The following is a 16,221-nucleotide window of genomic DNA, read 5'->3' on the forward strand; positions in this document are numbered from 1 at the left end:
TTGGAGTCTTCTTCCTTTGGCTCCTAAAATGTCCTCTGCATATAATTCTGTCCTGGAGCTGTCACGTTAATGTAACCACTTCTTAGCCTTCTTCCCCTCCACTACATCTTCTGGGAGTCAAGACCAGGTCTCATTTGAGTTTATACTCTCAGTGACCAGTGCATTGCCTGGCACACGAACAGTCTTGGGTTAAAAAAATGCGTTTCACAAATCTTCTATGCGAATCACAGACCTCCTAATTATAAACCACAAAGCTTTCCTGTAATTAGGGCAGTCTATTCTTGAAGGTGGGAAAACAAATTTATGTAGGTTTAGGCAGAAAATGTTACAATTAGAAGGAAAGTTACTGAGCAAGCTTTGAAACAAAGACCTAGGCAGACAAATATGGCGGGAATGTGTCGGCAACAGCTATTTATTTAAAAGAAACGCTAGAGGAAGTTCTGGAGGCAGAAGGAAAACAGTACTAGATGGAAACATGGTAATACGGGAGGAATGTAAAGGAGGAAAAGGTAAACACTGGGTAAAACATAATAAATATTGACTGCCTACAACAACAACAGTAATGTTTTGTGGGATGAAAAGTATGCAGAAATAAAACATATGACAATAATAACAACAGCCAAAGCCAAGTGAGTGGGTACCACCATCTGTCCAGGCTGCTGTGAGAAAATACCACAAACCCGGTGGCTTTTAAACAACAGAAATCTAGTTTTCACAATTCTGGAAGCTGGGAAGTCCAAGATTAAGGCAGATGCAGAGTCTGATGAGGATCAGTGTAAGACAAATTGCTAAACGGTTTTATTTATTAAAAAAAACCTGGAGCCAGATACTGGGGTGAAAGCCCAGAGATCGAGGATTAGGACAAGCCACAGCCAACCTCACCTCACCAACTCCTCAGCCTCCAAAGAGAGCTGCTACTTCCTGGATACCCACACCTATATCCTTTCTCTCCTTCCATCTCACTTCCTCTCTCCGCCCAGCTACATCACTTCCTGTCTGTCTGTACAGACCTCCAGACCTTCATGGTTAGTGCTGGGATTAAAGGCCTGTGTCAGCACACCTGGCTCTCTTCCCAGCGTGGCCTTGAACCCACAGAGATCTGGATGGATCGCTGCCTCCCGAATGCTAGGATTAAAGGTGTGGGCTACCATTGCCTGACATCTATGTTTACTACAGTGGCTGGCTTTTTCCTCTGATCCACAGATAAGCTTTATTAGGGTGCACAGATAAAATATCACCACAGATCAGTTTCTGGCTTACAGCTGATGCCTTCTTATTGTGTCTTCCCAAGGTGGAAGGGGCAAGCAGTCTCTTCCAGGCCTCTTTAGTCTGGGCATTAATTCCACTCCTGAGGGGTCTGCTTCCAGGAGCCAATCACCTCCCCAAGGTCCCAGTGCCATCAAGCTGGAGGCAAGGACTCCAACATAAGGATTTAGGGGAGAAGGTACAAATATGTAGACCATAGTAATGGTTTTCAATGTGATGAGGTATTTTAGTTGCCTGAGAAGAATTAATGCTACTAATTTATAGTAGGTTCTGGTAAGTCAAGGATGCATATTTGTGTCTCTGTAATAACCAAAAAAAAAATTCTCATGTTTTTGGTTGTGAGCCTAGACTTTAATGGCTGAGCCATTTCTCCAGCTTAAAAAAAAAATTCTTAAAAATGTATAATGAACAAATAGGGAGTGGAAAATGGAATGATTTTTTAAATTCTTAATTAATGGCTAATGTAAGAAAGGACAGATGATGAGAGAAAAAAATTTTCACAAACAGATGGTACGCATGCTGGAGAGATGGCTCAGTGGTTAAGAGCACTTACTGTTCATAGGCTGGACCTTAGTTTAGTTCCCAGCACCCATGTTGGGCATCTCACAACGCCTGTAATTCCAGCTCAGGGATGATCACATACCTCTAGCCTTAGAAAGCACCTGCACTCACTCGGCGCTTACGAAAAGACACACATCATTAAAAATAATCAAATAATCTTTTTTATTTAAAAAATTAAATAAATAAAAATAAAAAAATAAGATACATACTATATATAAAAAAATTAAAAGATGGTGTAAATTGTAAATAGAGATGAAGACAACAGCTTTGAACCCACATCGTTCAGCCTACGAATTTCCGAAAAGCAGAACAGGCCAGGCTGGGGAAGCGAGGTGGTCATCCTGCAGCAGGTGTACAGAGAGGCTGGTCATCCTGCAGCAGATGTGCAGAGAGGCTGGTCATCCTGCAGCAGATGTGCAGAGAGGCGAGAGGAGACCCACCCTGCCTTGGGAGAAAGATGGATATGTCTTCACACAACCTTCCCAGCTCAGCGTCCTGAACGTGGGCTCTGGAGAGTGAAAAAGCTCGGGTATTCTTACAATAAACTCTACTTTCTGGGTTAATTTCAGGCCTGGTCCAACCTTCTGTTGCGAGCGCATGACCCCTGACTGAAAGAGCAGTCATGGTCAATAGGAACTGAGAAATATGGTCTCATTAGATCAGACTCTAGGGAGAGGGAACGAGTGTCTTGGACACGAAGCTTCTATCACAAGAATGCTTTCATATACCAGCTTTCGGCCATGACGACTTTATATATTTTTAAAGTGTCGTGTATATTTTAAAACCTCCATAATTACTCTTTAATCTTAAAAGGAAGGTGGTATTGCTTATAATTAATGGGATACTAAAAAATTATAAAAGAAAACGCCTCAGGCAAATAAACAGAAGAAAAACAAAGGCCCCTTGGTTGATTTTTCTACAATGGCCATCTGGTTTTGGAATTAGTATCTTGCCAATATACTGAAATATTTTCTATGTAAATCTTTGACATTCTTGCTGCATTTTCAATTAAAGACTCTGAATTAAAACTCTGTGCCATGAGTCAGCAGTTAAAGCAAACATGTTTTTTCCATTTACCTTCCTTTGGGAAAACCTATTCCCAAACGCAGAGTGCCTGCCTTCCTTTGGCTCTTTTCATCAATCCAGATGTCCATAATTACTTCTGGAGGTTACCACAGCAGTCTGCCCTGCCATCCGACACCGTCTTTCCCATGTGTGCCCAGAACAGCTTCTCCTGCCCTACACTGTTTCATACAAATACTCCCTTTCCACAGTGAAAAACATGACCTGTGGTCTGCAGATCCTGGACCTCGAGACACTCCATGTTCCTGGGTGGCTTCATGAAGGGACCGTCATTTTAGAACCATGATAAGGGAAAAGGTTCTCCATGGCCCATGTTAGAAATGGTGGTTCCATTCACTGAACTGTATCACATCGATATTCTGAAAACTTTACCTTCAGAAGGTAAAGTCCCAAAGGTCACATATACAAAAGTTACGAGGTCCACACAGACACCATGAGAATATCGTCCACAGTATGCACTCAAAACCATCTGGACCCTCAACATTTGGTTGGCTATTATATATATATCCTGTTGACTGTCTGTGGTAGATGTGGTTGGAGAAGTGCTAAGCACAGTGGTGTCCTGTTGACTGTTGACCAATATCCAGGCTAGAAAAAAATCTGCTTCTCTTGAACAAGCACTTCCAAAGTCAGTCCCAGGCCTTCTGAAGACACTCGTGTCTGCACACATCTCTACACACACACACACACACACACACACACACACACACACACACACACACACACACACACAAAGAGAGAGAGAGACACACACACAGAGAAAGAAACAGAAAGAGAGAAAGGTTAAGTCTTCACATGCTTTGAACATCTATCTCCTGCCAATGACCATGAGATGAGATAAGCGTAAAGGAATCTAACCACGTAGATAACATTCTTCTGCAATACATAGGAGTTTGCAAATTAAGGGGAGGTAAAATGTATGTTGAGAGGTTTGGTCAAAATCAAATTACTCAGAAAAAAAAAAATATACATCTGTATAATCCGCAACAGCACAATACACTCTGGAAGCTCCCAAAACCAACAGTGTCTAAGCAACTAGGCCTGCCTGGCACACCAGAAAGAGCAAAGAAGGAACTTGAAAAACCCAGGCCCACTTGTCTAATGCTGTATACACTGATGCCAGTTTTCCCTGCAGAAGCCAGCAACATACTTACAGTCAAGAAAATGAGGCGTATTGGTAGGGCTTGAGGCAAGATGAGTAAGCAGGCAAAGGTTGGTTGTAGTGACATTTTGTGTATGTTCTAACAAGCAAAGCTTGCCTGAAGATCAGAGGGCAGAGCCAGCCACTAGTTAGCCATAGAGGCCAGGCAGTGGTGGCTCACACACACCTTTAATCCCCTCACTTGGGATCTCATGCCTTGGCTCCCAGTACTTGGGAGGCACACACGCCTTTAATCCCAGCACTAGGGAGGTTGAGACAGGAAGTGATATGGCTGGGCGGCAAGAGGAATATAAGGGCAAGGGGAGAAAGGAGCCCAGTCTCTTTCAGACTGAGGATTTTGTAGAGGTAAGAACTGGTGGCTGGCTGCTCTGCTTCTCTGATCTTTCAGCTTTCACCCTGGTATCTGACTCCAGGTTTTTATTATTAAGACCAATTAGAATTCATGCTATAGCCGGGCGGTGGTAGCACACGCCTTTAATCCCAGCACTTGGGAGGCAGAGCCAGATGGATCTCTGTGAGTTTGAGGCCAGCCTCGTCTACAGAGCGAGATCCAGAACAGGCACCAAAACTACACAGAGAAACCCTGACTTGAAAAAACCACACACACACACACACACACACACACGAAGAATTCATGCTACAGTTGGTTGTCTTAATAGATTTACTCAATAGAGGTGAGGAATACGTTAGACATTTTCATCATTTTAAAAGAATCATTTCTCCCATTTTCATTGAAGCTGCGTGGGGAAAATAGCATCACCACCACCAAAGAAAGTCACATTTCTTCTCTCTGTAGTTGTCTTGGAGGCGATTTACGGACAGCATGGCCAGGTTTCTGGTCAATAATCTTGTACGGGGATTTTGATTTTAGAATTGGCTAACCTGGTGACTCTTTTGTTGTTGTTGTTGTTGAAAACTGTGTATTTACTTCTGTGGCCTTTGGCTAGCGCTGAATATTAATGATTTGTTTACCCTTCCCATTGTAAAACCATTTATTCCACCAGTAAATGAGTAAAAAGTTATTCCCAGTGCGATGGCAATACAGGAAGTGATGGGAAGGAGATAGGGGGTGTGATTGTCAGCTTCCTGTGACTAATAAATACCGGACGGTGAAACTTAAAAAAAAAAAAATAGAACAGTCAGTTTTGGCTCATGGGGTTGTGGGGAGGAGTTGGTCTGTGATCAGTTGACCCTATTTTGATACATCATGCCGGCGAGTGTGTGACGGAGCAAGCTGATCACCTCATAGGAACTGCAAAACAAAGGCAAAGACACCCTCTACTGCCAACCCCTCTGCAGGTACGTTCCAATAACCTAAAAGTCTCCTACCAGACCCTGCCCCTTAAAGATTTCCCCTCCTCCCAAGCTAGGGACTAAGCTTTTTTTTTTTTTTTGGTTTGCTTTTTCTGTGTAGTTATTGGAGCCTATCCTGGAACTCGCACTATAGACCAGGCTGGCCTCAAACTCACAGAGTTCCTCTGCCTGCCTCTGCCTCCTGAGTGCTGGGATTAAAGGCCTGCACCACCACCACCCAGCAGGGGAGTAAGCTTTTATCATGTTTGCCTTTGAGAACATTCCAGATGCCGACTACAACAGAGAGTAGCTGGTGGGGGTGGTGGGATTGGGGAGGTGGAGGTGGGAGTGGGTTGTCTTCGGTTGGACCTAGTGGTGGGATGCTTCTCTAAGGAGATAATAAGTATTATCTTTAAGTGAAGAGTCCACAGTTTAGGGAAAGAGAGTCCCACACTCAGGGAACAGTTCGTGCAGGGCCTCAAGGGGGACTCTCCTGCCATCAGGAAAAGAAAGGGCAGAAGATGGTGATGTCACCGAAATGCCGCCAGGGGTGAAGCGTGGCTGGGCCACAGGCAGACCCTGGTTTGGAGAACGCAGGTAAATTCGGAGGATAGGGGACACCAGAGAAGGATTTCCAGAAAGAGGGTGACATACTGGGGGGTTTCTGAAGTTCTTTTCGTTTGTTTTACTTCAAATGTTTTGTTTTGAAAAGACGGTGTTGGCTGCTGTCTGGAGAATGGTCTAAAGTGCGGGTGGAGGGGACTGTCGGGGAGGGGAGTAGAAGAGGAGACACTCGCAGGTCAAAGTGGATGTTCCGGTGGGGGAAAAACCTGGGCTCTCCCTTTGGGTGAGATAACGTGAAATCGAGGTGGAAGGACGAAAGCCATGGCTGACCTGAGCTCTCAGAGCCTGTGAAAGCCAGTTCTCGTCAGGAGTAGAGGGTGGGCTGAGTTCATTCAGAAAGGCAACACCGTGTCTTATTATTATAACTCTCCCCGTGGAGTATATTTTATGAGTAGACATTATATGCAATATGTCTTGTCAGCCCAACAATCTAACTTGGGTGTTCTTAACGCTGTTTTGCAGATAAAGAAATAAAAGCTCAGAGATTCAAAATGACTAGTACAGAGTCACAAAGGTCATAGTCGGTAAATGCTAAATCTGATCAAGCCTTTGCTCTCCCTGGGTCTGGGGGAGGGAGGAAAAGATAAGCACAGAAAAGATGCAAAAGTAAACAAAATAAGGCTACTATGTTTTACAAATGTTCCAGTCATTAATGGTATAGCCATTACATAACAGATAATATAAGAAAAAAAATCTCACTGTTTTCCCTGACTTGAGAAGGAACACCAAGCAAAGACTACAATTTAAAATGTTTACTTCAAAAACTGTTTGCCTGCTGGTGTTGATGGAGGTGCGGTATGCTCCAATATACAGAACACAGTAGCCTATGATCCCCTTTTTACGAAGACAGAGTCAGGAAGTCTGAGGTTAGCCTGGGCTACATGAGTTCCAGGCCAGCTGGGAGCTACACACATGGAGACCTTGTCCCCAAAATCACCCACCATCATTACCACCACCATTATCACCCACACAAATATATATGTGTGTGTGTGTGTTTTCCAGACAAGGTTTCTCTGTGTAGGCTTGGCTGTCCTGGAATTCACACTGTAGACCAGGCTGGCCTCAATTTCAGAGCTCGCCTGCCTCTGTCTCTGGAGTGCTGGGATTAAAAGCATGCGCCAACACACAAATTTTAAGAATGAAAATCAAGTATCAAACACTCCTAAAAAGAAAGGAAAGAAGGCAGGAGAGATGTAAAAGTGATCTAACGGGGGTAATATCAGCCTTTCCCTGGCGATCAAGGCAAGGATGACTGATGGGAAAAGTCCTTCACTTGCGACTCCTTCAAGAAGGGAGTGTTGTATGGGGTCACAATTCAGACTCTCTCTGACTCTCCCCTAAACTCAGAGGTTTGCAAAAAGAACATTGTGCAGTTCTGTTTTGTAAAGAAACAGCAACCCAGTGTGAATCCTTTGGAAGGTCAGGGCTAGGCCAGTGGCCGGCTGGGTCCCTGCTAAGATTCCCAAACACAGGCTATGTCCTAAGGCTCAGAAGGCCAGGCCCCAGGTCCCTTCCAAAGGCGTCTGTGCACTCCCATTCTCTTCCAGTGAGGTTATTTGTGCACCGTTGCCATGTTCTTTTGAGAATCCATAACTGTGGGCAGCAGGGGAGTCCCAGAGAGGGCAGGTCCCCGGAGACAGCTGCCACTGGGCTAGGCAGCTGACCAAGCCAAAGTAAACTCCCCAGGCCATGGGCCAGACCTCTGGCTGCTCCCCTGGGGAGCCCAGCCTGCCCCAGGCGCCCTCCCTGCTCCTGCCCTGGCTGTGGCCTCCTCCAGCCCACGGGGGACACCTCTCCACCAGAGCTGGCATACAAAGCAGGGCTGTCTCCCTCGCTCCCTTAGAGAGCCTGGCCACCCTCCTCAGCTGCCAAAGGTGAGACATCAGTCAGCTCTTGTCCCTCACACAGGATAGCCATGGATGCCCATAGCAAACCTCATGGGGGAGTAGAACATAGTATGAGATGTGTATGATATATATACCACTTGTGGTATTGATTGTCGTCACATATTTAATGTACAGCATTCTCTCTCTCTCTCTCTCTCTCTCTCTCTCTCTCTCAAGAAAAGGTCTCATGTATCCCAGACTGACCTCGAACTCCCTAAGCAATGTAGCTATGTAGTCGAGGATATATTGAACTTCTGATTCTCCTGTTCATCTTCCAAATGCTGGCCTTCCAGGCGGGCACCACCATAAGCACTTTATATGGCATTGGGTGTTAGCTTCATGCTAATCAAGCCAACGTCTTTGCTAACTGAACTGCGTATCTAGATCAACACATTTTTTTTTTTCCTATGTAAATCCTTCTTCTTAAACTGAAACTCTTAGGGATGGAGTCATCCATCCCAGGGCATACTGGTTGCTGAGAGTCAAGCTCAACTTTTAACTTCAAAGTCTCTTTACCTAATTTGTATTCACCAACTGATTTGACAAATTGTGTACCTACCACGTGCTGGCAAAGGACAGAGACCATTGTAAAACAGCCGGCCCTTCCTGCTTGGTACTCAATGTGAAATTCAAAAATGACGTTGGACTTTTTAAAAAGGCATTTGTAAGGTCTGCTGAAATTACAGTTCTATGCTTGATTTTTTTTATATTGTTCTGGCTGAAGAGATCACTGATGGTAAAGTTGTCTCTTTTTGGTACACACACATTCACATGCGTGCACACCACACACATCACACTTAGGTCACCAACACTGGGACAATCATGGAAGGTACCTTCTTTTTAGGAGCTGAGAGCTCCAGCAGGAAGCAGGTGCCTCTGTAAACATGAAATATTCTGAAGGGGATGCCTGTGGCCTCACTTCAGGATTCCTAGCGCCCCACCCCCCCTGTATTCTCAGGGCCCCAGAGCAAATCAGGAGGCCAGAGAGTAGGGCTGGGGAAGTTGGGGTCCCCGGGGTAATTAGCCTTGAGTTGCCTACAGGTGCTACACAGGTGGTCCCAGGCCCCAGCAACGACCTGGGCCAAGCCCATGGGATCCCTCAGCTGCAACCAATCCCGCAGGCTGCGGCCCTGCCTCCTTGACAGAGTCCAGGTTTCACTTATTAAACATATTAATCTGAAGTTAACCATTTGTGCTTGTTCCGCTGACCGGCTTGGAGAAAGACTGTAAGGAGGAGAATCTGATCCCCTCATGGTCTAAGTGGCCTCCGTCGTCTCCTGCCTCCGAAATCACTGGAAGTGGAGAGGCGGCTCCCAGAAGTGGAGGGCAGGAGGGTAACCCTACCTGGAGTTAAAGAAACACAAACAGAAGCCTTCCCCTTTCCAGCCTAGGCCTGCCATGTGACTCTGAGGACATTGCTTACCGCAGTGACAGCATTTTAAACAGCGGCCCAGAGGGCTTTTAAATAGACTTGATGTAATGCAATGATTTATGGAGCATGGGTTACCAAAATATTAAAGTTTTGAAATGTCCCTAAACCAACCATGCCCCCCCCCCAACACACACACACTACCCACTCTGCACCAAGGGCTTCTCTGCTGCTGAAGTCTGACTCTTATGGCTTCTTAAAAAAAAAAAAAAAAAAAAAAGAATGCAGCTGCTCTGAATAAGGGGCCAGAGAAAGACAAACAGCTTTGAGGAGTAGAGATGACCTTTCATATAAAAACACACTCGCTTGGTCTTCAACAGCTCAGGCCACCGCAAGTGCCAATCTCCAAGCAACAGGCTAGGTACTTATTCTTTAACTGTGTAACAACCCTTAAGGAAGTTGCAGTGGGATCAAGAAGTGAATCGAGTTAATGAAGTACCCCTAGAGCAGGACTTTATAAAATAAGCCACAAGTATGTAAACATGTTACAGCCTTAATCAATGGCCGCCTCAACTGTGATGAGCTAAAAGCTCACGGAAGTCTGAAATGGGCGGGTGTGCCCATCCTCTCGTGCACTCTTGTTATTACACTGGAGTGACCTCCTCTTCCTAATCCTTGAGTGTCCCCCGGACTCAAAGAGAATGCTGTGAACCAAAGGTTGGGCTCAGAGCATTCTGACAGTTCTGTTTATGTCAAAAATAATGAAGGACGACAGGCTATCACATTTAGACATGTAACCCGATCGTTTGCTTCGGGCCTTCCTGCTAAGATTAATTTGGAGACCGCAAAGAGGAAGGAGAAAGAGGAGGAGGAAGTGACTTTCGAGAAGGTGGGAAAAACAAACTTATTAAATGCTCACCTTAGGGGCCGGAGAGAAGGGCTGACGAGATGGTCCTCGCCATGGGAAGGTGCTTGCCACGCACCGCGCACTGACTCCCCCAAACCTGAGTAAAAGTAGGAGAGAGCTGACTCCGTAAAGCTGATCTCAGACCTCCACATGTGCACAATGGCACAACCTCCCCCCTCAATACACATAATACACACACAAACACTAATAATGATAATAACAACAACAACTATAAAATGCTCACCTTAAACGTAAGGGAGAGGCATTGATGGTATGGTCAATGATTTTCACTTAGCCAATGGACAGGAAACAGTTGAATGAAGTTTTATGTCAGTTTCTATTGAATCTTCCTTATATTTTAGGTACACATTTCACTGATGAACATAATGCACTGATGATAATGCCTCAGGTATGCAAGAAAATGAGAAGGTCCGCCTTTTTCTGGTGGTACTTTCCATAATCACCATCCTCAATACCATCACAAGCACTGTAGGGAACCTCGAAGTTGGCTCAAGGCACCCCAAGGCCAAGTTCTCAGCACAAAGGAGATTTATTTGCCCCAGGGGGACAAAAGGCAGGAAATAAGAGACAAAGACAAGAGATAGAGGATGAGGGAGAAGGGGACCGGGAAGAGGGGACTGCCTCTGGATAGAGAGGAGACAGATGCGGCCCATAGGCAAATGGTGGTTTATAAAGGTAAAATGGGAAACCCCTGCATTAATTTTAATTGAGCATGTTAATTAGGAGAGCCAAAGGGGGCTTTTGAGTGCTGGCTTCAATACTTCGATAGCTGGACCTTGGTGGTCAGCCTCAGGAGGAGGAATGGGCCAGATGAGGGAAGAGACCTTGGGGGCTAGCTTTAGGAATGCCATCTGGATGATTTTTATCAAGGCAGAGAATCAGAAGGGCAAGGCCTGCCGGAGCTACGTGCTCAAGTGGGCCAGTGTCCCTTCCAGCCCCGTGAGTACCACCACCATCATCACCGCCACAACCACGGCCATCTCCAACACTACCACTGTCAACAGGACACTGTTAACATGACCATCTGCTTTTTCTGTGACCTCGGGGAGACGTGGGGCCTTATGAGGATTGGGGGAAGGCCTGTGAACCCCCCCCCCCCCGCCCTCTCTCTCCCTCTCTCCATAAGGAAATGTTGATAGGCCCCATTTCATGAGGGTCTAACAGGGGTTATCACACCTTCCTGATTCAAGATGCAATGATCCTGTCTAACCCAGAGGAAACTGCTACACAATATCCAGTCTTATATGGAATAGAAAGGTCCCATATCATCGGCTTATTTCTATCTATCAATAGTATGTTAAAAAAGGGATAGATGGATGTTTCAGGTTCATTGAGAAAAAGGATATAAACACCTTTTTCTAGTCCCATCCTAAATACATAGAGATACATTTTTATTAAAATCCCATGGAGGAAAAGAGAGGAGATTGACGACCTTTCCACTCCTATTCCCCTAATATGACTGACCAGTCCACATTTACTCATAATTACATCCTAATGATTTAGCCTGGGAAATTTAATCCCTGGTTCTGAGAACCAGGAAGCCCAGGACTACATACATTGGTTATTGGTTCATATTATCAAACCACGTGAACCTGAAGACCTTGAGCACCAACAATGTGAGCTCTTTAATCTCTCAGTTCCCCTTAGCAGGTGTCTAATCTCCCAAAGTCACATCCTCCATGCTGTTTGCTACAGCTACTGTAGCAATGAAATCGCTCTCATGGCCTCAGGACCACAAGGGGGAAAGATTCTGAATGGCTTGGTTTGAATCGAGGTCAGACTTCTGCATCCATCACGGGAGCAGAAATGGGACCAGTGACAGGCTCAGTTTCAAGCCCATTGTGCAGCTAGAGGGCTGAACTCACACACAGAGGGCTGCTCCTATTCAGAACACATAGTTGAGTCAAGAGAGGAAGACAGGAAGGAGGGGTTGATTCTCCCAAAGAAGAGTAAGTAGACTCAGCCCCTTAAGGACAGTCAGTGTGAGTTTACCAAGCACTTCAATTTGAGCTGAGGATGTGACAATCTGATACGATACATGCACTGTGCGGATGTCAGTGGTGAGCAAAATCCTTCATCCTGGCTCTCAAGACCCTGCAGTTCTAGAATAGGATCATGGACAAGATATTTCTAAGCTTTGTCTCCAAAGTGCGGAAAAAATCAAGGGGTGAGGTGCAGGATATTTACAATGCAAAATCCTGTCCCATTCCAGAGAGTCTATTTTCCTAGATATAGAGCCCAGGGTTTTAAATTCCATACTACTCCTTCACAGGGTGATTTTGACATGCGAGATTTCCTGAGCATATTTGGGGAAATACTCGCCCAGTGCCTTATTTGATTCCATGCCTCCAGGTCTAAGGGAAGGTCAAGGTCTAAGTGGAGCAGACACAGTTCTGACCTCTGAAAGTTTTCTCCAAGTGTCACCTGCTGTTGCATTTGAGGGCTTAAGAGGTAGATTGTTGAGGCTGAAGAGATGGCTCACCAGTTAAGAGCCCTGCTCTTATTATTATTTGTTTTCTAGAGGACCTGGGTTCCATTCCCAGCACCCACATGGAGGCTCACAACCATCTGTATAACTCCAGTTATGAGATCTAGTGCCCTCCTAGGGCACCAGGTGTACAAGTGATGTACACACATACATGCAAGCAACACACACGTGCACACACACACACACACACACACACACACACACACACACACACACACATAATAAAATACACTTTTTAAAAGAGACCAAAATGGACTTTCCTTTAGTGCTTTATTTCTAGAGTCCTTTTCATTAAAGTCTGGAGAGCTCCAGGCACTCTGCCACCCAGTTAACCTACTGCCCCAGGCTCCCAAGGTCCCCTAAACTCTGTGGATGGACTCAGTGTTGATCTGAATAGCCTTCTGCAACAAGCCTCTCTCACAGTGCACTTCCCTGGGACTCTGAGCTAAGACCCCACCCCACAGGAGCGCCTGTCCTCCACGGGGCCACTGTCCCCCATCTTCTCAACCTGTCCCTGCTCCTGCTTTCAAGGAACAAATCACTACAGCCGTCAAGTTAATGGCCCGTCTAGATGCCGTCCCAGATACTAAGTCTGCAGTTCAAGAAAGCCTTCTACAGAAAAGGATTGATGGCAAGGATGAGCTGGTAGGGAAGGGAAATCGATCCCAGCCAGTCCAACCATCTCAGAGCAAGCAGTCACTCTCCTAGGAAGCCACAGGAGGCAGCACAGGCCTGGGAGTGGGCAGACTGTGGTGTGTGTGTGAAAAAGGCAGGGAATTCTGGCTCTCTTGGAAAGGACGGGGACTGAAGGACCTCAGGCAACCGAGGACAGGCTGAGCACAAATGAAGAAAGAGCTCAGAGAGAGCTTAAAGGCCGAATCACAACAAATCTAGTTTTGTAGATTTCAGCTGGTGACTCTGGAACTGGGGTAGCCGTCCGGCCAAAAACAGTTCAGAATGCACTGTGCCAAGTGAGATGGTGGATTGTGACTGACAAGGTTCCCCCTGTTATGACAGCAAGTTACGGTTTGTTTCTACAAGTTAGCGCACAGTTCACTCATGTACCACCCTTAACAGAGGGATCCTAGAAAGGCCTTCACAGCCTAGGTCCAGTCATGGCTTTGATCATTCTAACAGTGTGCCGGAGTCTCTATTTCTTCGTCTGGGAAATGGGAATGATAAGGATTGCACAATTTTTATTACCCAGAATTCACACACACATACACACACACACACACACACACACACACACACACACACACACACACACACACACAAAATAGCAAAGCAACTCTGCCCATGGTTCTGCCTTCTCATTACTAGGAACACTGCCTTGTCAACACTCCCAAGCCCATTCAGAGCAGAGATCCACAGGCATGTCCATCATCATACTTAGCACTTACCACACTCAGGTAGCACATACCTAGGACTGCTTGCTAAGGTTTCCTAAAACAGAACAGGGAGGAAAATCCCAGGACTTCACTGATGCTGACATTCTTGGTGACAGCCTTGAAAGGCAAGGGTTTTCTCTTTCGCAAAAGAGCAGGAACATGCATGGATTTCCCTGGAGCTAGAGAGAAAACCAGGGGGCTGTTAGAAATTGAGTCAGCTGGGCCTAGGCCCGCAGCTCTAAACCACTAAGCCAACTGGCTGGGAGGGGAGGGTGTGATCAGATGACTGCTTAACCCTCCATTTTAATGCATCCCGGCAGAACACATCTGAGTGGCTAACAGGACTGGCCGTGCTCTCGGTTTGGATAAAGAGTTAAAACCTCAGGGTCCCGTCCAAAGCACACTGGTAACTTTCCCCTTTTGTTACATTCCAAGCACATATGCACTTTCCGCCTGCTCTCGGGTTGTAACATCCTTGCAGAGGCTATGGCTTATGACCTATCATCACCTTCCAGATCAGCCTGGAAAGCAAGAAAAATATGATGTGAGAGGTTTTCCTCCCTCTAAGCCAGTCTTAAGGAATGAGCCCTTTTCAGAGGAAAAGCAGGATTGTTGAAGGGCCAATACACAGTGGGTTTATTTTAACCCTATGTGATGCACTAGTAATTAGGTATATATGATTTCTGCTTAAGAAAGGGCTGAGGAGAGTTGGGAGTTGGCTGGCTTGGGTTGAAAGGTTGTGTGAAGCAAAACAATGAGATACAGTTCTTTGGGGAGAGAAGAAATCTAAAAAGAAAAGAAAGCTCCCTAGGATTTGGAAAAAGGCAATAAAGAAAGTGAAGGTGTGTGGTGTCATGCCAAAGGCAAAGCCTGAAACCACAGTCCTGTTGTTGTTATGACTTAACGCTGTGATTGACAATGACTGGCTCGTGGGTATGAAACAATAATGCCCCATGCACCTGGCATCACCCTCCATGAACGGGAAACCAGATTCTTTTGAGTCTGTTCTTTAGTTTCCTGCTGAAAACCATCCATGATAGAGCTGAAAGCACACAAAACTATTGCCCAATTTCCTTTTATTTTTTTTTCCCCAGGGCCACGTACTTCCATCAGGGAAAGCTGGGAGTCTTCCTCCGACAGGACCAAGTGGTCGCAGTCAAGCATAATAATGCCTGCGAGGCTGGTTGCTCATGTTGCATTCAGTGGTTGGTAGGGAAGGAAGCGACCATTGACTTTCAAACGCATGCACATGTACAAACAGCCCCGCCAAGCTCCGTTTGTTCGGCAGCGGCAAACACACGGACTGGAGCCATTCAGTGTCATCAAGATCAAGGGTCCAAATCACAATATAGCACATCTGCCTCCCACGGAGCTCCTTGGAAATGTTTCAAAGGGATTGGCTGCCGCAGAGAGAAGAAGAAGAATGGGGGGATTGGCTGAACCTTGGGCCGCTTTCCTCCATGGTCTGGTTTCTAAGGCTTCTTGAAAAGTCTCCGAGAACTTGGAGGGAAGATTAATGGTTGGCTTGAGCCTGAGAAGATCCAAGTGAGTCAGTGTCATCTGTCAGCCCAAGCATTCTTAGCACTCTCAGGAACATCCTGGAGAGGATTCTGTTCCATGGATATCGTGCATACTTTTCCACGGATTGATTTCAGGATGGGATTATAATTTCTGCGTTAGCCTTCTGATTCTTTTTTTTTTTTTAGCCTTCTGATTCTTAAATAGTATGTCGGTAATAAACCAACTCATTTGAATGGTAAATAGCTGCAACTTGTTAATACAATTCAGGTGATCCCTAGTAAGACATTATCACACCTGTCAGGGCCTCTCTCGACTGCTCATCCTGAAAGCCACAGACCCCGTGACTAGCCTGGACCATAAACACATTCCATGCTCTACTTCCAGTTTTAAGCAAAAATAAATAAATAAAGCGTGAAAACAGTTTATCTTGTGTCCAGATAAGGAGGAATAGGCCACATTGATTATGACAGATTCAATTATAAATAATTAATCACAGATATTACTAAGTGTGCCTTGATTCCTATCTTTGGGTAAGACCACTTACCTGCACCCTTCCTAGCCCCTGATGTATGAAATCCAAAACCCCTTTGTTGGAATTGTAGATACAACACTCCCCTTGCCCTTCATAAACATGTACGTCCATGCAAGT

General features: G+C 45.6%; 1 long non-coding RNA gene across 1 annotated transcript in view; it reads left to right on the forward strand.

Annotated features, from left to right (window-relative positions):
- The window catches only part of LOC128110578 (uncharacterized), a 65,405-nt gene extending 49,413 nt beyond the window's left edge, over nucleotides 1–15,992 (forward strand). Inside the window, exon 4 of the long non-coding RNA XR_008218260.1 lies at nucleotides 15,146–15,992. This is a non-coding gene — a long non-coding RNA (uncharacterized LOC128110578). The remainder of the gene's footprint in view (nucleotides 1–15,145) is intronic.
- Nucleotides 15,993–16,221: the final 229 nt, after the last annotated feature.

The sequence above is a fragment of the Peromyscus californicus genome, unplaced genomic scaffold (assembly GCF_007827085.1).
Source record: "Peromyscus californicus insignis strain IS unplaced genomic scaffold, ASM782708v3 Scaffold_15__1_contigs__length_86483966, whole genome shotgun sequence".
Taxonomy (NCBI): Eukaryota; Metazoa; Chordata; class Mammalia; order Rodentia; family Cricetidae; genus Peromyscus; species Peromyscus californicus.